General features: G+C 44.4%; 1 long non-coding RNA gene across 1 annotated transcript in view; it reads right to left on the bottom strand.

Annotated features, from left to right (window-relative positions):
- Positions 1 to 1,047: 1,047 nt before the first annotated feature.
- Positions 1,048 to 22,431, bottom strand: part of LOC126548461 (uncharacterized) — a 48,693-nt gene continuing 27,309 nt past the window's right edge. Inside the window, exon 4 of the long non-coding RNA XR_008609328.1 lies at positions 1,048 to 5,029. This is a non-coding gene — a long non-coding RNA (uncharacterized lncRNA). The remainder of the gene's footprint in view (positions 5,030 to 22,431) is intronic.

Raw genomic sequence — 22,431 nt, 5'->3', positions numbered from 1 at the left:
ATCTCAAACCATGCTGCACACACTAACGAACTTTGGGAGCTTACTTTCTTGTTGCTGTATTTGTCTTTACTATATGTGCTTTTGTTTTTGCACTTTTCTGTTCAAAACATTGGGACAGTGTTTTAAGAGGGCGACATTGATACATGTACTTGTTTATCCTCTTTCTGGGGACCACATTATACCCGCTAACAGATTAAAGTTATCTCGGCGCTAGAGCACCTGCACAATTTGGAATATACTCGAATGTTATCGATTCTATTTGTTGTCTATGTTCTTGCCAGACTGAGTAATCGGATTGCAGGTGCACTGTGAATAGTGTACTTTCTGGAAGGTATGCAAGCATAAGCAATTACACAGGAACCTTTGACAAGTTTAGAACTGAGGTTAAACAGCGCGAAAGAGACGCGAACACAAGGAAACAAATACCACAGACATTTTGTTTCCTTGTGTCCCCGTCTCTTTCGCGCTGTTTAACCTCAGTTCCAAGTATGAACCAACTAGCCCTCATCAAGATCTTACTTTGACAAGTCATGTATAAAAGCTGATGCACTTGACCCGAAGATTTAGACAACTGATGAGTGTGCTTGCACTATCATCATGCTCCTTGTTTTGCTGGGCACAGGTTTGCCAAATAAAGTTAGTTTTGTCACTTCTGTTGTGCCATTGTGGTCGTTAACTGTCACTACCAGCCGACATCTGACATATCTTGCAGGTAACCAAGGAGTGGCTACTTTTTGTAACATAATCAACTGGAGACTACGACGAAACATTGAAACCGAAAAATATGAGGTCCAGCATCAAGCATGAGTGGCCAATAAACGGGATAGGTCCTGAATTCACACAAGACTATTAAAACTCACCCATTCTCAAAGGCCGACCGCTCTGATCAGTCCCCATAATGCCATTCGGCGCATGATATGATTAAAATACTATAAAACAATCTTTTTCTTGCAGTTTGTCCTCAGTTCAGATGATCTGTCTCACAAAGTCCCTCAAGGAAAACAAAGATTAACATTACCAAAAGGGCAACAACCAGAAAGATCAAACTCCAATGCCAATAGATTGATTTATTGAATTCAAATATGATACAGCAGATGGCAACAAACATATAGAGAGTTCCCACAATGAAGCACTGCACCTCTTGTTGTAATGGCTCTTAAAACATAAATAACAGCTTAACAAAGTGGTAATTTACATAATTACAGTTAGGAGCACAAGAAAGCTAATTGAGAAAAGTATCAGGAACAGTGAAATATAGAAATGGACCACAATACAAAATTTAAGACAAATTACGAGATATGTTTTTTAGGAATCGTTTTAAACTTGTTAGGCATGTGGATTAGAAGTTTTGATGTGAAATGGTGAGTCATTAAAATTTTATGGCTGAAAATAGCATTGTTTATTCTGCTTACCACACTTTGTACAAATCATTGGAATATTATTTTAGCTGGTAAATCTAGATGTATTAAAATTAATCATCTATACAGTGTCTATGACTAAAATGTTGGGACCGTGAATTAGGCGGTCAGCCATACTGCCTAGATTAAGTATAGTAGGGTTAGTAACCTGCAAAACTATCTTTCTGAAAATAAAGGAGGCAAGTGAATAGTATGAACAGTGAGCAAACAAAACTGCCTGATGTTAGATGTGTTACAATGGCAGCAGGAGGAAGTTCACAAGAATTCTGAGGGCACCACCTATGGAGCAGGAGAATTATGAAGTTTTAAATTTCTTCAGGAAAGACTGGTCTGTATGATGGCCAAATTTCAAGCAAATCGATCATCTGGAAAAGTAATAAGCATGTTTAGAAACTTCCAACTTCATTTTTCTCTTTTTTCAATCTTGTGCTGTTTCCACTGCTTGCACACAAAATTCTTGCATTTCATTTAACTCAATCTCAGCCAAATTTTGCACAAGAGTATGTAGACTGAAAGTATCCAGGTCCTATTGTAATTTGCAGCAATCTTGGTCATGTGCATTTAACGAAACTAATCATCAATGTTCTTGATAGCTATAGTCCAGATTAAAAATGTTTTATTTAAATAATCAGGCTAAAGAAAATACTTTTTGAGCTTACTTGCAACTACAGTCGAACCCACTTATAACAATATTCAAATGCCACGAAAATTTCATTGTTATAACTGATAATTGTTAAAACCGGGTTGCATGAAAAAATCAAAATAGGGGGATCGCAGAGCTGATCTTAGCAAATTATAATGGCGGGGAGGCCAGTGACCCTCCCCACTATATCCCCACCACCTTCCTCCATCCGGCTGCTGATTGTGCTCACTTGTTTAACTGCTTCCTGGGCACTCCGATCACGTGTGACAAGCCGCGGCTGTCAGTGTTAAGGAATGGCACTGCTATAACTGCAAAGAGGGCTCACAGGTGGTAAGCGATATGCGAGCACCGCCGAGGCAGCGCTTTGGAGGGCCCAAAAGGGGCTTTTTAAAAATGCGAGGAGGTTGCCACGGCAGCCTGTCAGCTTTCGAAATCTAGAAGAAACGCTGAGGCGAGACCGCCACAAGCACCTCGCTATGTATGTACGACGCACTGCATTGTACGAGAAAGCCCTATGTCTGTGAGCCTTGCTGACATCCTTCTCCAAGGTATCCAGGTGCTCCACGTAGTGCAGCGGAAGGTTCCTTGCAAAAATGAAGTCCCGGAGGGACTGAATCATTTGCCGGGCCTCCTGTGAGGACAACATTGAGGCAGCCTGCCCTACTGCGTCATCGCTGCCGTCGTCGCAGCTGCTATTCGATGCAAGCACGTTTGCGACCTTCGCCTCATCGGCTAGAAGTATTTATTTTCCAAATCTATAGCAGTGCGCTTTCTTTTCACCGGCAACCTCGTGCATTGCCGATTATCAGCGGGCGGGTCAGTCATCTTCCGTTTTGGCAGCGAGTCAAAAGAGGCTGAGAAACCATGTGGCCAGGAACGATTTCGACACAAAAGACGAACACGGAGCTGTTTGCAGAACTGCGCTGAATGAGGAGCCAGCGAGCAAGATGCGAGCAGCGCAGTTGGCGCGGTCCATTCGTGTCTCGGAGATTGGCGTGGCGTAGAGATATGGGCGCAGCCCATTCGTGTTCGGAGGGGTGGAAGGGCAACGGGAGAGAGGCGCGCAGAGAAGGCTGGAAAATGAGCGCGTGGCGGCCGTTCGAGCACTGGGCCATCGTGCAGCGGCTCGAATTTCTCATTTTCATTTTCTCTTTTCAAGGATTTCGCATTTCACTACCTTTCGGCTCGGACACCGAGCAGCCAGACTTCGTTATAACTGATAATGCGGCATCAGGGCATTGTAGTAAACGGGTTATTCCCCATGCAAAACATACAAAAGTTGACGGTGCAGCAGCTTCTCATTGTTATAACCAATATATTGTTAAAACTGGTATCGTTATAAGTGTATTTGACTGTATTTGTTTATATAAAACCATATAGGTTATAACATTTTCCTAGGCTTGGTACGAAGCCCAAAACCTTAGACAAAAGGCACTACTTTTGCCACTTCCAGGTGCTACAGAAAAATAATGTGAATATTGAGTAAATATAATCATATCCAAAAACTCTATATTCTGCATCAATTCCATCCAATAAGCTTTATTATTAACGAAATGGGTTCTCTAAGGTACATCTCCCCTTAATTGCAAGGAGACATGAGTGACCACACTGAAAATCTGGATGAATATGCACCAACTACAGTGGCAAAACTTTATGGATTTCGGAGCGGCACAATCTAGCCATTGTATTAGAGAGTCTAATGTGTAGGAATGTTGACTGAAGCAGTCAAACATTGATTCTATAATTTGCTGTTGAAAGGCATATTTGTACAATCAAGTGAGCATAATGAAAATAGATGAGTATGGCCCTAACAGCTTGAGAAGGGACTATAGCCGTGCTGCACTATAACGTGAGAAATTGTAACAGCGGATGAGCAGCAAAATAATTACTTCAGAGGGTAAATTTCAGTGACTAACAGGTAAAAAATTAGTGACAAACACTGAAAATTATATCAGAAGACTTCCAAACAAGCAATGGTATTATGGTAGTAAGGAAGGTATAATACAAAGAGAAAAACAACATCCACTGTAAAGGGAAGAGAAAGCCTGTGCACAAAGCTGGCGGAATAAATAAATTAAGTAGGCACTTAAAGCTAGATGCAATGAATCGAAAAAGCAGAGAAACACAAAACAGGCTCGACTGCTGCAGGAACAAATAGGTTAAAAGTAAGAGATATATCAGCAAAGAAATTGGAGGAGCAGATTCTTCTCCAGGCAAAAAAATTACTGCTAGTGAATGATGGGTGACGGATGTAATAAAAAAAGTAAGCCGACTGGGGTCAAAGCAATGACACACATTGAAGCAGCTACGAAGAAGTCATTGGTATAGATAGACAAGATTCGAAGCCTGTAGACATAATGCAAGAAAAGCATTCAGAGAGGATGATGGATTTATACTGAAAAAATAAAAAAAGAAGGTCCCTAAGCATGCAGCAAGTGGATAAGATGAAATTCCTATTAGAATAGAAAGAAGCAGGGTGACAAAAGCAAGTTTTGCCCATACATTAGACAACAGCATAATCACTGAACAGATTTAAGGTAGATGACGTAGCAGAATGAACTTTATATACAAGAGCAAAAAAGATAAGCATTAGGTCATACAGGAACCTTACTAAAATGTCTGTAATTGTAGTAAAAAGGCAATACTAAAACAGCAAACAGAAAGCCAATAAATATGTGCGCATGGTTAAAGAACGAGGAAGCTGGAATGTGGCAGCCAGATGTGGAAGCTTGTGATCTTCCTGACGCAAGACTGTCTGAGCTAGTGCTGCCAGGCTAGCCAGGGCGCATAGATGGCCGATGCTATCAGACCAGCCGGGATGAGCTTGCGGTGTTCCCGGGGCGAGCCAGGTGAACGGGTCTGGCACAACTAGGCTGCTAAGGGCATGGCCAAGGTGCTGCTCCACCTGCTGACAGCGTGTGGGCTGTTCCTACTGATGCACAGGCAGTCTGCTTGTACTCTGCCCTACCTGCACAATTTCGGCATACAAGGAGCGCTTCATCGCTGTAAACACCAATGCAACCGGAGATTGCAACCGACAGGTACTGTGAGTGACAACCACCTCAGGGATGTCAAAGACTGACAGTACAGTCTGAAGCGCTTTGCTATAATTAACTCTTACATGATATAGACTGTGTAAAGGGTGAAGAGAAGTTGTACTTGTAACATGTAGTCCTTGCTGTTAACTTGTGTCCTGTACAAATCTTTGTCCTGTCTGTACCTCTTCTGTCTGTATATGAGGGTGCACGAACCACCAAAATTGGCGAGCCTGCCAGGATAGTTTAGTAACATCTTGAGCTGTCTTATATATGGGGCCAAGGCATGGACAAGAAAAATACTTTCCACGCTTGGCCGACAAGTAGGGCTTGAAAAGGTTGAGCTCAGAGAATGGGCAGACAGAAAGAGCAACCAAGCTTACAATGAACATGCTAGTGAATGTGAGGGCGCAAAAGAAAACATGGAGAACCACAGAGGATTTTGTAGCAACAACAGAAACATAAGAAGCAAGAACTGAAGATCCAAGAGCTGAAGGTTTGGCTTCAGGAAAATGCAAGCAAGGCGAGTCTGTTGAAGCTAATGATTCAGGAGGATCTAAGACGAGTACTACAGCCACATCGGATGTCTGTGGTCCTCACAGATTGATACTGCCCTTCAATGAACCACAAGATGATCTCGATGTGCATCTTCAGCATTTAGAACGAGTGGCAATGTGTCATGGGTGGCCCCACGAGAAGTGGGCACATTCAATGAGCCTATGGATTGCCAGTAAAGCATTAACCGTGATCTGCCATCTAGATCTGACAGCTGCTTTGAATTATGATCAGCTCAGGATGGCATTGCTGCAACGGTTTCGTTATACCGCTGAAGGCTATCGTGGGAAATTTTGCAGAGTCCAACAAAAAGACAGCGAGGCCGGCCTACAGTATGCTGCAAGACTTTGCGGCTACTTTGACCCTTGGCTGGAAATGGGCCAAGACAAAGACAAGCTACTCTAGCTTGAGAGAACTGCTTGAGAGAAGCAGTTCCTGAAAGGCTGTTCTTCGGCACTCAGAATCTTTCTCAAGGAAAGAACTGCAAGTCACTTGAGTTTGCTGTGCAAGACTGCTGATAGCTTTGTGGAAGCGCAGGCGCTTCAAACTTAAGTTAACAACGGCTTCACAAGGAAACAGCCTTGCAAACGTTCAAGTTGGAGACTACGAACTAAACAGATGGACACATAAATTGTTTTCTTTGAAACAAGATGCAACACCGGGCACCTGACTGCTGGTCACACAAACAAGGGAATTTTCCTAGATGTGGAATGGGTTACAGGAGTGGCGACTGCAGTGACAGCTGCCCTATCAGGAAATTGCACAAGGGCCAAGCAATGTGTGTGCTGTATGGAAAACACGAAAGCTTGACTTCTCAGCATCAGTGGTGTTAGGAACGGCCTGCAGAGGTGCCGACATGCAAAGTTTTCTCAGCCAGCTGCAGCTGCGAGCGTGGCGAGCTTCCCCTAAGAGACCATTGAAGCCTTCACCACGTGCCGCGGTGACTCGTTTCGTAGGGACGACGATGTGCCGCGTCAACACCCCCTCGGCGCCGCTATCACTAAACGCGATCAGCGGACCCACTATTGTTAGTGAAATCGCCAACGCCTTCCCGGTTCGACTGAAGCAGGGAGAATTCCTGGAAGGAGATGCTTTGCGGTGCCTTCTCGTGAGCCTTTGAAGACGCCAGACAATGGACAGCCGAAGTGGCTGCTGTACGAGGTCAGCTCGGGGATTAAGAGGCGCCTGCTCGAGTCAAGCACCGTTACCACGAGAACCCACTCTCCTCGACATGGTCAGTAAAACCTGTGTGGAAGTGTGTGTAACCTTCCCCCTAAAAGGCGGGTCGACTACGATGACGTTGGACGCTACGAATCGGCGGTAAACTGCCGTTTTCCCCTCACCTAGGGATCTAGGGAGGACAGCGTGTTTATAAGCAGTTTGTCGGCTGCTAGAGTGTGCTCGTGTGCAGTGTGCTGTGCGCTTCGTGGTAGGAGCTTCGTGCTCCTTTTTTCAGTCATGCTAGACTGTTTAAATGTATCCCTTGTTCTAATGTAAATATGTAAATAAATCCTGTACGCCTAGTCTCGATGAGAGCAAGTTCCTCCCTACAACCACGTCCCAAGCGTGGGTGAGTTGGACGACGGCATGGGCCACCTACCACATAGTTTATGCTGCGTCTAATCCCTACAACCCCGACCACAAACCTTACAACTGGATGACAGCGGTGAGGTCGTCCTACAAATCTGATAGTGGACATGTCACTTTGCAAGATGGCGAGACAATCCCAATAGTCAACATGACGTCAAGTCAGCCAGTGGCGACAGTTGGGGTCGGGGATGTGCCCATTGTCAAAAGATTCCTTGAGAATAGATTGGTTAACATACTCAGAGACACTGGCTGCAACACGGTCATCTTGTGGTAAGCCCTGGTCCCAAAGGAGAAACTGACTGGGTCTGCAAATCCAGTGTTTATAAGATTGCAATGTGCAATACCTGTCGCAAGCCAAAGTCTTTTGCAGAGCCAGTTTTTTGTCATTGAGGTCCACCTTGAATGTGTGATGGACCTGCTGTATGATGTAACTTTAAGAAATACCAAGGGTGCAGTATTACCTGATAAGCCATCTCTGAACGAGTCAGAAATTCAACCAAAATGTGATGCTTGCATTACGGTTGAGCAAAGGCAGAGCACCAACTGCGTCAAAGAGAGACCGGACAGTCGTACCAAAAAAATATTCAGTGACATAGCCACGCCGCAAGTAAAACTAAGGAATGGATGGATCGAGTTGCCATGGGGCCACACCTTGGAAATAATCCCCAGCTAAGAAAATGCACTGGTTGTGGGAGCTACTCGAACGAAGTCAGTGGGCGACGCACTGTTGCCTGTTATGTCATTCCTCGGCATAAATGTAGAGTGCAAGACACTCCACAAGTATCAAATGAATTATGAAATGCTGAGACATTGTTTTGAGGCAGTCGGCAAGAGAATCTTGTCACGCAATCACAAGACAAAATTCTTTATTTGGGACGGGATCTAATTCTGCAAGCAGAAACTGTCTTGCAAGTAACTGGAGCAACTTGCGTTGCCAAGACTACTTCAAGAGACAGCACCAAAATCAGCACATGCCAGGCATTTCAGCTGGTCATCAGGGCGTCACAAGAACTGTAAAGAGAGTAACTGGATACTTTTACTTGTCCAGCATATTGTCAGACACAAAACGGTTCATGAATACTTGCGACGTATGTAGACAGATCCTCGTAATCTGGTGGGACCAGCTCCCTTGGGGACTATACCTATCATTGAGCCTGTTCATGAGAGCTGGGACTGACATTGCCGGTCCAATGTCCCCAATCTCTGACAAAGGCAAATTGCTATGTACAGTCGCTGACCAATAATTCGCACACAACGGAGACCGCCAAAACATCTGAATAATTCAGTCTGAAATACCAGATTCGCTAAAAAATAAGTGACTTCATTCCAAAAGTGGCCAAAAAAGTGCCGTATTCTCGGATCATCACTTTAGGGGATACCTTCAATTTCTTGCGTGACTATAATACTGAACGACTATAGCACGAGACACATCTATGTCTAGGAGCGCCGGCATTCTTGGCACAGTGCCATGAATGCCATCTTATATCTGTGCGGAAACGCTGCTGTTTGTCGACGCGTCCGGTGCTAGTCAAGCGAAATATCACAAAATTAAAGAATTTTTCTGAAAGTGATCGTTTATGAATACGGCCCAAGTTTGTCAACATGTGTTGCTGCACACACATTTGCCCTTGGCCTAAGCATTCTGTGGCTGCAATTCTATAGCCATGCTATTCCTTTTCACACTTACCGCACTTCACGAGTGGTCAGTGACGCTCCACAAGTTATCAATGGGATCAGCTGGCCATGAACAGAGGATAAGAGTGGCATAGAATCTAGTGGAAGGTGTCACTACAATATCGCGGCCCATCTCTTGACCATTGTCATGCTGTCGCGACAGATAGCTAAAAGTACAGTCAATGCATGCATTAATTCTCATTGGCGAATACTAGATCGACTAGGCTTCACTAGTTAGAGTTTCGCGAAACACTGGCGACATGACTGAAGACCATGCCAGGAACATCTCAAAACGGAAATACTGCTAATTCTCATGCTAATTCTGCTAGACTAAGTGGCACGATCATGCAGTCAAAGTCTGAATTATCGCACGGTGTCCTGTAAGGTGTCCAAAACTTCAGTCGTCATTACATTTAAGTCTATGGGGCTAGTGGTGATGCTGCGGGGCTGTCTGAATAATCAAGCATGTTAGAATTATTGTCTGAATAATCGGCCGTTAACTGTAGTGACAATGGTAGACTTTGTGACGTTGTATCTGCATGCAGTTACACTATTCTCAATTGACTTGAAACAAGTTGTGAAGGTCTTGCTGAAAATGTTTTTCCATATTGGCAGACCAAGAGAGATTCTTAGTTATTGTGACTCCTGCTTTATGTTGAAATTAAATGCGTGACAGAAAAACAGTCGTAGGGCCAACGCGTAAGAAACATAGTTCTTGTAGGTAATTCGATTTAGTGGAGCAAGAGGGGAAGTGGACAGTCTTCGCAACACCATGTATCCATCTTTTTTACTAACTTTAGAAGTGTGGTGAACAATCTTTTTTTTCATGGTCCTCAGTGATTTACGCTTGCTCTCCACACATAATCGCATCAACAGAAACGTGGCTTTCGAATAATATTAATGATTCTGAAATCTTTGAGGATGCCGATCACTTTGCAATCTATAGGAAGGATCGTGCTGCGAGTCATGAGGCGGCATACTACTCACCATTTCTGAAGACATTCCTTTTTCGTGAATTTGTGTTATTACTGACCTAGAAATCGTCTGGGCTTCATTTAACATTCATCACCAGAAGGCAATTGTTGGCATATGCTACCGATCTCCTTTTTCCTCACTCACATTTGTTAGCAAATTGCATGATGTAATTAATAAAGTATCATCACGCTTTCCATCATCGCCCCTTTATTTATTAGGCAATTCTAACCTTCCAAACATTAGATGGAACATTCAACCTCCTCCATTACCGCCATTTTCATCTCAGGCCAAAGAATTTTTAGATTTATGTTCGACTGTTTCTTTTTCGAAATTTGTGATGCAACCTACTAGGGATTCCGCTAGTGTCTCAAACACTCTCGACCTAGTACTTGCTACTGAACCCAAACTAACTCCTAACATTACCTTCCTTCCACTGTTAAGTGACAATTCTGCAATGCATTTTACCATTAGTGCAAACCATCATAAAGATATCAGGAAAATAATACTGTACTCAACTATAGGAGAGCAAATTTTGAGGCTATCAATAGCGAGTTATGTACATTTCTTGACACATTTCTGACTAACCTTGCTGACCGTTCTGTTCAAACTATGTGGGACATGTTTACTCATAAAGTTACTCATAAAGTAAATGAACTAATGAACAAATACGTTTCCAGCCCTACCCAAACTTCTAACCCAGAAGCCTCCAGGTATAACGCTCACATTAAATGACTTTCCAACCGTAATTAGTGCATCTACCGCACAGCTAAGATGTCCTCAAGTGCTTCTCATTGGACGGCATACAAGGCTGCTTCTAACGAATACATTCAAGCGTTAAAATCAGCAAAACATACTTTTCTTACCGGTACTCTTCCCTCTGCTATAAAAACTAGCATAAACAAATTTTGGAAGATACCGTATTTACTCGAATCTAACGCACACCTTTCTTCCGGTAAAACGGGTTGAAAAATTGCATGCGTGTTAGAATCGAGTACGACCCTAAATCCGCGTTACCATATCGCCATCAGCATTCGAAAAATGGCCACCTCGTATGTGCTTCTAACCTAGCTGCCGTAGCTTCCTCCATGTGCATACCTCCATGTTGTACGTGTAACCAGGCGCTGGTGTAACCTAGTCAACCGCCTGTCTTCCCATTTTCTGCATTTATTTCATCAGCATGGAAGCGCCAATTGCGAAGACATGCCGAGTCCACCATGATGCCGCATTTAAAAGGAAAGTTATGTGCACGGAGACGAGAGTTGCCAGATGCCGCCGAGCAAACAGGCAAATAACCACCCCAAAACAAGCACTCCCCCCCCAAAAAAGTGGCGCAACTTTTGCTAAGAAGCCCAAGAGAAGTGGAAGATAAATTTTCTCATTCTTGAAAATCGTTTAATTGTAGTATAAAAGAAATCGCACAAATATGAAGGGAAGGTGAACAAATCACTTTAATTATTTTGAACAGCGACAATATACACAAGAATGAGCGAAAACACTCATGTACTTTTTAACTTTGTCCCCAGGGTAGTCTGCACCCGGTTCATTGCGCGTTTGCCAGTACATGAATGAAGTTACTTGCTGACTCCTCCAACGTATGTTTGATTTCACGGCTCAACTACACACAGTCGTAGTCGGATGTGTTCTACTCATCAGGAAAATCCTCAGTGTCCACTTTGGAACTATACATGTTTTTAGAGTTGAACAGCTGCAACATTTTTATTGTCGGTTGAAAGTCCCGGCAACAAACACCTTGAAACTTTAGACCATAACGTACGTGCAGGATGCCGCTCAACATAGGGTTCTTCATTCTGTTTCGGTGGCGTGACTTCACCAGGTTCATGTGCGAGAACACGCGCTCGACACCGGCGTTGCTAAGGGGCATGACCAACAACGACGGAGCGAACTCTGCTATTTCCTTGAAACAAATTTCATCGCTTGCATCCTTGAAATCTAGCACTTCGAGCCAGACAAAAATGACGTCCTTGTTGTTTACATTTTTCCAAGGAAGTAGGCACAGCCGTCTATACTGAGTGTCCAGGAGTCCTACATCTCCCTTGAACAGTTTCGAGAAGAGGCACACCCTGAAGGGGCAGTTTTACCTGGCTCAGTACGTTCTCGGGCGAGAATGATTTCATGGAATTCCAAAGCTGAATGTTGGGAGGAAGCCTAAGCTGCACTTGCTTTGCAGCCTCAAAAATGAAATCCCGGCATCTCAATTTAACGTCTCTTTCTTGCTCAGCGTTAAGTTTGGATGCTGCCACCTTGGTGTTGAATAGCACTCCAGAGTCCACAGCAGAAAGTGGGTCGCACTGTCCTCCAGGTTGACTTCCAAAAGTCTTTCTCCTGCAGCTGGGATGCAAATCAATGACGGGAAAAGGTTCTGAAGGCAATCAACCAGTTTCAGCGGATTTCCAGTTTTAAGTTGGAACAGCTTATTGATTCTTGAGAATTCTTGCAGCAATGGGTTCAGGAACACTAGGTACAGCTTGTTGACAGGATCCCGATACATTTCGGACTGAATCTCAGTGTCATAGCAATGGTACTTGTCCTTGCAGATGGTGAAGTGAAGCTTGAGTTTCTCCAACTGTTCCAGGATACGTTTACAGCAGCTGGAGATGGACAGCCACCGCATTCCCGACAGCTGAACCAACTTTAATGGTTCTTTGCCGTTGTTCATCAGTCTGTAAATTTTGCCATACTCCTGAAGCCGCAGTGAACTGTGCGAAAACCAACTATATGAAGGGCCAACCAGGAATTCTAGGCTCCGGGGCAGCACTCCTACTGCCTTGCTTGCACATAGTTGAGTCGAGTGACACACGCACTTGACTAGCATGAGGTTCTCATTTTTTTCGGCTGAAGTGTGTGTACACAGAATTGTTCCTCCCAACCATAACATTGCAGCCGTCGGTTCCAATTTTGATACACCTTATGAAATCCGTACTAACACTGGTCAAGAATTCTAGGAGTCCTTGTGCAATCTGTTGGGCGCTTGAACCCTCGAGCGTGAACAGTCCCAGGAACATGGACCCCATTTTTTTTAGTGAGGTGCTGAAATAGCGAACCACAACAGCAACTTGCTTTTCATCTGCTACGTCAGTGCTTTCATCAATCAATAATGAGTACTGAGAGGCACCTATATCCTTCACTAGGTCCTCAAGCAGGCAACGGGCAAGAACTTTTGTTAGTGCAGCACATTTTGTTCAGTGCAGCTTTACCTCGCATACCGTGGACGACTGTAACAGCTTGCTGAGATGATCCACAGAGTTGATAGTGGCATGACACGCCGAGTAACATGCCAGCTTGAGCTCCAATTCTGGTGTTGTCTTTGGAGGCGATGATTTGGTGAAGCCCATGGTTGTAAAACGTGCACTGGAAAGTGGCCGGGAGTTCTTCGTGTGTTTTTCTGTTGCCATGTGCTGAACGAGGTCGACATGATGAGCGCGGATTTCACACTTGCAATACTTGCATGCTGCTTTTTTATCATCTCCGGTGATTGGGCGTAACCAGTCCTTGAGCTGCGTCTCCTTTTCCCATTCTTTACAATATCATTTCCCACACTTCGACCACTTCGAAGCCATCTTGCACATAGAACACCGGCAACACATTACGACATAGACGACCACGAGTGCTGGCAAGGTGTCAAAACATGGATGATTGGATAGGGACAGTTTCATGTACTTTGTGACACCTGCTATTATTGCGTATATTTAAAAGCAAACGCAATGATGGGCATTAAAATAACAATATTTGCAGGAAAAGCGCGAGTAAGCCCAAAAAAACGCGACAAGCAGCTGTAAAAATTTACAAGCGACTCGGTGAAAAATGAAGTCCACATTCGCTTATATTAAGCGGAACTGGCAACCCTGGCGGAGATGGACGGAAATCGAGCGGCATCACAGGTGTTCGGAGTTCCCAAAACTTGCATGCGGTACTGGCACAAACAGAAAGAGAATATTTTCGCCAGCAAAGCAACAAGGAAGGGTTTCGGTGGATTGAAGCAGGGCCGCTTTGCCAAAATAGAAGAGCTGCTCGCAGAATACGTGCAAGAGCAGCGAGCGGCACAGCGGCCAGTGACGACTGATCGGCTCAAAGTACGGGCAATGCAGTTAGCCCTACAGAAAGGGCTAATGCGGAGTGACTTCAAAGCGAGTAGGTCTGGCTATCAAATTTTATGAAAAGAAAAGGCTTTTCTTTTCGAAGGCGGACACGGATATGCGAAAAATTGCCCGAAGAATATGAAGAGGAATTGCAGTTTCCAGCAGTACGTGTTGAAGTTGCGCCATAGCAACGGCTACCACTTCAGACAGATTGGAAATGCTAATCAGATGCCGCTCTACTTTGACATGCCTGCCACCACAACATGCCACAACTGTTGAAAAGAAGGGGGCGAAGCAAGTGCGCATTTTGTCTTCTGGCCACAAAAAAACTAGAGTCACTGCAATGCTTTGTTGCACTGCGGATAGGCACAAGCTGCCCCCGTATCTTATCTTCAGACGGAAGACGCTCCCAAAAGGAATCGTGTTTCCGACTGGCGTGATTGAGCGTGCAAATGAAAATTACCACAGACTTGGTCGCTGACTGGATTGATAACGTTTGGTGGAAGAGACCCGGCAGCAGTTTGGGTATGCATGGGATGCTTGTGCTCGATGTGTTCAGGTGCCACCTTGACCAGCGCATCAAGGACAAGCTGGCTGCATGCAACACCGGCCTTGTCGTGATACCCGGCGGCATGGCATCGCAGCTCGAGCCGCTCGATGTTTGAACAAGCCAGTGAAAGATAGAATTCGGGTGCTCTACACCGAATGGCTTGTCAGTGGCTGCCACAAATTCATGCCCGCCAATAAAATGAAGCATGCCTCACTGCAGGACTTTGCTGGATGGGTGAAATATGCATGGTGCATGATCCTGTTTGCCATGGTCAACAAGGCCTTTAAAAAGTGCGGGATTTCGAATGCCATGGACGGCACCGAGGATGAAATGCTTTGGTCTGTTGATAGCGATAAGGAGTTGTCTGATAGCGATGACGAGTGATATCTATTGCCCCACGCGACTCGTACCAGTGCAGTGAAAATCTTGGTGGCAAGGTACGCCGCTTCCATTTGTGTTTTTATTCATCGCAACTTTAGTGTATTGTTTTCTCCAAGTGAGAGAAAATAGTATTTCTATATGAAAGCACGAGGTACACGGTATTGTACTCTTTCTTTTTTTTTGGTCATGAGAAACGGGTACGCGTTACACTCGAGGTTATCATTTTTAAAATTTTTTGGTCACGGAAAACGGGTGCGCATTACAATCGAGGGTGCGTTAGAATCTAGCAAATATGGTAATTAGACCTATTTCTGATAACTTATTTTTATTAGACGACTACTGGGCAGCCTGTTCCTAAAACTGATTCTTCCACTCGCCTTAATGAAGCCTTCATCAAAAATATTTCGGGAGCTCTTAACAAGCAACCTACTGAGTTACGTAGCAATGATTATCCAGTCATGTTCCTAGTGATTGTTGATCCATCTGGTGTTGCTAAACTTATTGACAAACTCTACTAGAATTCTTCACCTGGCTTCGACTCAATTAACACTAAGTTCTTAAAAAACACTTCTGTGTACAGTTCTATTATTCTAACCAAACATTTTCAACAGTCACTCTACACAGGTGCTTTACCTCATCAGTGGAAAGTTGGGAAGGTGGTTCCACTCCACAAATCTGGTGACAATAACTTGGCAACTATCGCCCTATCTCACCAGCACGTGCTGCAAACTGCTAGAACACATTGTATTCAAAAGCCTCGTCAACTTTCTTGAAGACATTTTTTCACCTGCGCAACATGGCTTTAGGAAATCATACTCATGTGAGACTTTACTCGTACCTTTCACTGAACAGTTGCATCGAACTTTTGATCACTCATCATGCGCTGACTGCATTTTTTAGACTTCTCAAAAGCATTCGATAAAGTCTGTCACAAACTTCTAATGCACAAACTAACCCATTTGAATATTGATGCTAATATTTTAAAATTACTCAAATGTTTTGTTAATTGCTCACAATGTGTTACTGCTAACGGCTATAATTCACTGATGTGCTCTGTTGCCTCTGGTGTGCCCCAAAGATCGGTTCTCGGTCCCTTGTTGTTCTTCATCTATATTAACAACCTTCCTTCAAAGGTTACTTTTAACATTAATCTCTTCGCTGACGCTGGTGTTATTTTTAGAGAAATTACTAGAGATTGTGATACTAAACGTCTTCAATCCGACCTGGATATAATATCTAACTGGTGCAGTATATGGCTAATAGAATTAAATGTTAAGTATAAAGCTATGCATGTATGTATCGAGGACACCTAACTCCTCTCAGGTATACTGTTTAAATAACCTTCCTTTAGAACAGGTAAGCTCTAAGTACTTATGAATTCATATCACATTCAACCTTACCTGGGCAACCCACATTAATAATGTAGTGAACAATGCTAATCTCACTCTTGGTTACTTAAGGCAAAACTTTTTAAGCTTCTAGACTCTGAAATTATTGCTTTATAAAACATTAATATGCCCGAAATTAGAATATGCTACAGCAGTCTGGGACCCTAATAACAAACTTAACACATTAGAATTAGTTCAGAATAACACTGCTCGTTTTATTCTTTTGAATTATAACAGAACTGCCAGCGTAACCACGAAAACTAGCCTTTCTCTTGCATCTCTTGCAGCTCGACATAAAATTTTCCCGTTTATCATTATTTCACAAAACTATCTATTCCGTAACTCTTAATGACCATCGGTTATCTTCCCTCCTCATTACGTGTCCTGCCCATGCCCATTTATTTTTCTTGATTTCAACTAAGATGTCATTAACTCGAGTTTCTTCCCTCACCCAATCTGCTCTTTTCTTATCCCTTAACGTTACACCTATCATTCTTCTTTCCACAGCTCGTTGCGTCGTCCTCAACTTAAGTAGAACCCTTTTCGTAAGCCTCCAGGTTTATGCCCCGTACCTGAGTACTGGTAAGACACAGCTGTTATACTTTTCTTTTGAGGGATAATGGCAACCTGCTGTTCATGATCTGAGAATGCCTGCCAAACGAACCCCAGCCCATTCTTATTCTTCTGATTATTTCAGTCTCATGATCCGGATCCGCAGTCACTACCTGTCCTAAGTAGATGTATTCCCTTACCACTTCCAGTGCCTCCCTACCTATTGTAAACTGCTGTTCCCTTCCGAGACTGTTAAACATTACTTTAGTTTTCTGCAGATTAATTTTTAGACCCACCCTTCGGCTTTGCCTCTCCAGGTCAGTGAGCATGCATTGCAGTTGGTCCCCTGAGTTACTAAGCAAGGCAATATCATCAGCGAATCGCAAGTTACTAAGGTATTCTTCATTAACTCTTATCCCCAATTCTTCCCAATCCAGGTCTCTGAATACCTCCTGTAAACACGCTGTGAATAGCATCGGAGAGATCGTATCTCCCTGCCTGAAGCCTTTCTTTATTGGGATTTTGTTGCTTTCTTTATGGAGGACTACGGTGACTGTGGAGCCGCTATAGATATCTTTCAGTATTTTTACATACGGCTCGTCTACACCCTGATTCCGCAATGCCTCCATGACTGGTGAGGTTTGGACTGAATCAATCGCTTTCTCGTAATCAACGAAAGCTATATATAAAGGTTGGTTATATTCCGCACATTTTTCTATCCCCTGATTGATATTGTGAATACGGTCTATTGTTGAGCAGCCTTTACGGAATCCTGCCTGGTCCTTTGGTTGACGGAAGTCTAAGGTGTTCCTGATTCTATTTGCAATGACCTTAGTTAATACTTTGTAGGCAACGGACAGTAAATTGATCGGTCTATAATTTTTCAAGTCTTTGGCGTCCCCTTTCTTATGCATTAGGATTATGTTAGCGTTTTTCCAAGATTCTGGTACGCTCGAAGTCATGAGGCATTGCATATACAGGGTGGCCAGTTTCTCTAGAACAATCTGCCCACCATCCTTCAACAAATCTGCTGTTACCTGATCCTCCCCAGCTGCCTTCCCCCTTTGCATAGCTCCCAAGGCTTTCTTTACTTCTTCCGGTGTTACCTGTGGGATTTCGAATTCCTCTAGACTATTCTCTCTTCCATTATCGTCGTGGGTGCCACTGGTACTGTATAAATCTCTATAGAACTCCTCAGCCACTTGAACTATCTCATCCATATTAGTAACGGTATTGCCGGCTTTGTCTCTTAACGCATACATCTGATTCTTGCCAATTCCTAGTTTCTTCTTCACTGCTTTTAGGCTTCCTCCGTTCCTGAGAGCATGTTCAATTCTATCCATATTATACTTCCTTATGTCAGCTGTCTTACGCTTGTTGATTAACTTCGAAAGTTCTGCCAGTTCTATTCTAGCTGTAGGGTTAGAGGCTTTCATACATTGGCGTTTCTTGATCACATCTTTCGTCTCCTGCGATAGCTTACTGGTATCCTGTCTAACAGAGTTACCACCGACTTCTATTGCACACTCCTTAATGATGCCCACAAGATTGTCGTTCATTGCTTCGACACTAAGGTCCTCTTCCTGAGTTAAAGCCGAATACCTGTTCTGTAGCTTGATCTGGAATTCCTCTATTTTCCCTCTTACCGCTAACTCATTGATCGACTTCTTATGTACCAGTTGCTTCCATTCCCTCCTCAGGTCTAGGCTAATTCGAGTTCTTACCATCCTATGGTCACTGCAGCGCACCTTGCTGAGCACGTCCACATATTGTATGATGCCAGGGTTAGCGCAGAGTATGAAGTCTATTTCATTTCTAGTCTCGCTGTTCGGGCTCCTCCACGTCCACTTTCGGCTATTTCGTTTGCGGAAGAAGGTATTCATTATCCGCATATTATTCTGTTCCGTAAACTCTACTAATAACTCTCCCCTGCTATTTCTAGTGCCTATGCCATATTCCCCCACTGCCTTGTCTCCAGCCTGCTTCTTGCCTACCTTGGCATTGAAGTCGCCCATCAGTATACTGTATTTTGTTTTGACTTTACCCATCGCCAATTCCAAGTCTTCATAGAAGCTTTCAACTTCCTGGTCATCATGACTGGATGTAGGGGCGTAGACCTGTACTACCTTCAATTTGTACCTCTTATTAAGTTTCACAACAAGACCTGCCACCCTCTCGTTAATGCTATAGAATTCCTGTATGTTACCAGCTATGTTCTTATTAATCAGGAATCCGACTCCTAGTTCTCGTCTCTCCGCTAAGCCCCGGTAGCACAGGACGTGCCCGCTTTTTAGCACTGTGTATGCTTCTTTGGCCTCCTAACTTCACTGAGCCCTATTATATCCCATTTACTGCCGTCTAATTCCTCCAATAGCACTGCTAGACTTGCCTCACTAGATAACGTTCTAGCGTTAAACGTTGCCAGGTTCATACTGCCAGGTTTTTATACTGTATTGTTTTTCTCATGTAACTGCTGATATTAGCTGTGACCCACTCCCCTCTGTAAAGCCTCGACAGGCCTTGAGGGTATAATAAATGAAATGTCTGCAGTCATGAAGGACTTTAGTCAACTGCTTCCTTTGAAGTAGCTGCCCATTATGCCCTATCATCCCAGCACTAATGGTGTGGTTAGTCATGGGTTGTTGGAACGCATGATAGGGCGCATGTGTCAAGAGCACCCAAAAAACTGGGACCACTTCCTTGGACTGCGAGGGGTTCTTCGATTTTTAGAGTTCTCACAGCCCACCAGCAGCCTGCCAGCAGCCAGCTAGTTCCGGTCCTGATAGGAAGTCACATGCCCTGGGATACCAAGACAACCCAAAGCCACCCGAGGTTTGCAAAATCAAATGCCGGGACAGGTGGCTGCAGGATAAACATAAACATGCTTAACATGTTTATGGCATTAGGCAAGCATCAGCAGGCATTAGTCTATGAAAGGTGCAATAAATGCCCTTGTGATTGTTTGCACTACTGTGTTGTCGTTCCTTTGTCCCAAAAGCGTGGGCGAGAACCCCACAGATGCCAAGACGCCAAATTGTGCTTAAATGATCATATCTATGAAAGCGATCACTCAAGGATGCCTGCTCACAGCGATCACGTCTTGCCCACTGGCGACATTGATAAGTGGCATTTTCTCATCATTCGACAAGACACGAAAAAGTAGGTTATCGGGTCCATCGTATATACATAAAATTTCATGCCAACCTGGTTGGGCTTCAATTTCAGAAAGTTTGTTTCAGCTGATGGTGTTTCTCTTCTGCCCTATGCTGAAGGAGCTGGGGCAGTGGCTGGCTCATGAAAATGTATGCCGCCGGTGACTAGCGAAAAGTTTCTCACGGAAAACAGTATTGGTCGATCATGAGAGCAATAAGCTAATGTACCCGTGGCCATTACTCAACCAGTGCATTCTTTTAAAATCAGTTATAAGCTGCCACCCAAACATACAATGGAGAGACGGAGCAAACACTGGCTAGATGTGATGCCTTGACTAACAGCAGAAAAAGGAGATATCACTGCATATATGCGACAGGTGTGAAAAGGGATACCACAAGAAAAAGATGAACCAAAAAGGCACTGCAATGTGTGGGAATGAGTGTCGATAACTTGCGCGGAACACAATGCAGATAGCATGCATGCATGAGAGCGTGGCATGCTGTTAAAGGCTGGGAAGAAGCCTGTCGGGAACCAAGGGGTCACAGTGGTGTGCCAGAAGAAGAGGACCAGCGCAGCAGGCTCCTAAAACTGAAATGCTCATGCTTTGCTTGCGCATTAAGCATGCCCCACCCATCTTTATTTTCCTCGTCTTTCACAGCCAGCAACAAGGCACAGGCTGAGAGGACAGCCATCTCCAAACTCCTCGGAGATGGACAGGTGCTGGAGGCACGTGCTCTTATGCACTGTGGTGCGGTCTAAAATACTCTGCTCAAGTTGCTGGTACAGGGCACTGCCCAACGGTGCAGCGATGACTTCCGCCACCTCTTGAGCAACCTCAGGAGACAGGTTGCAAAGTAAGTGGCGAAACCGAGCAGTCTCCGAGGTGATGTGGTCCAGATCGAAGATGGCTTCGACTTGGGTGAACCAAACCTGTGGGTTCTTGCGCCAGAATCTGGGCAGGTGGAGCTGGAGAGCTGCGACATCCTGTGGGTACGAGTTAGTGTCAGGCGGAAGGTCACCTAAGGACAGTAGGTTGCTGGGCTCGGTCATCTCTTAGCCAGGAGTCACCACTGTTGGGAACTGAGGGGTTGCAGCGGAGTGCGAGAACAAGAGGACCAGCATACAAGGCTTCTAGAACAGACCTGTTCGTGCCATGCTTGCACATTGAGCACGCGCCACCCATCTTTATTTTTCTCGTTTTTTGCAGCTGGCTGAGAGCACCAACCTTAGCATTCCCACGTTGTGGCATTGGTGGGTGCTAAAAGCCTCCACAGGACACACAAATACAGACACAAAAAGCTTCAAATAGTTTGCCGCCTCTCCTATTGCACTACTTCGCAAGGCAGAATGATGCGTTTAGAACCTTAGAAGATAATGCTAGAAGTAATGAAATCTGAAGGTTACCGTAGCCAGTTGGCTGAGCTAGGTATAAGTCCTCAAGCACCCGTATTGTAATCTGTAAAATCTCCGCACAGAAAATAGTGAGCGCTCATCACCTCTTTTTGTCGTGTGCTAGCCAGAGCACTTCCAGAAAGCAGCCCGACCAAAATCGTCCTGGCTGGTTCTGGCAGCCTGCGGGTAGCCAGAACTGTCCAGCTTGAGTAAAACGAACCCACTATGGAAGTGTGTTGCACAGTGGGTGGAGCAACCCAAGAAAAATGAAGGCACTCTGGCTGGTTCTGGCAGCTCGTGGGTAGCCAGAAGTGGAAAACTGAAGCGGCCCACTTTCGCCTACAGAGAGCTCCCACAGTGGAGCACTGGGTTCTCCCCATTCAAATTGCTGTATGGAAGACACATGAGGACCACTGACTGTTCTCAAGGAGCTTTGGAAATATGCAAACCTCAATGAGAACACAAAGACAATGTATACATACATAATGGAGTTTCACACAATAGTTCTGCGGAAACCCACAAGGGGGAGAGAAATAATTAACGTACGGGAAAATGAGACATCCACCCAAACATAGCTAAGTGCTGCAAAGGAAACCCATACGGGTTCCTCGAAAGAAAAGCTTCGCAGTTTAAGAAAAATTCGTCCTGGTCCGGGACTTGAACCCGGGACCACCGCCGTTTCGGGCAGCCGCTCTACCATCTGAGCTAACCAGGCGGCTAGCAGATGGCAGGCAAAGTCGAATTTATTAACAACTCAGAAGCAAAGTCAAGAGTTCAATGTAATAGTTCTGCGGAAAGCCGCAAGGTGGATAGAAGTAATTAATATAAGGGAAAATGAGGCACCCACCTAAACGTAGCTAAGTGCACTTAGCTACATTTGGGCGGATGTCTCATTTTCCCTTATATTAAATATATAATGGAGCTTCAGCAACATCTGGAGAACACATCTGCCCTTGCATGCAAGGAACTATAAAAGGCGAAAAGGCTGCAGAAAATGATGATACTATGACAAGAAAGCAAGAAAATGA

This window comes from Dermacentor andersoni, chromosome 1, assembly GCF_023375885.2.
Source record: "Dermacentor andersoni chromosome 1, qqDerAnde1_hic_scaffold, whole genome shotgun sequence".
In the NCBI taxonomy this organism is placed as follows: Eukaryota; Metazoa; Arthropoda; class Arachnida; order Ixodida; family Ixodidae; genus Dermacentor; species Dermacentor andersoni.
The sequence above is the reverse complement of the archived record's forward strand: the minus strand, read 5'-3'. Positions and strand labels throughout refer to the sequence as shown.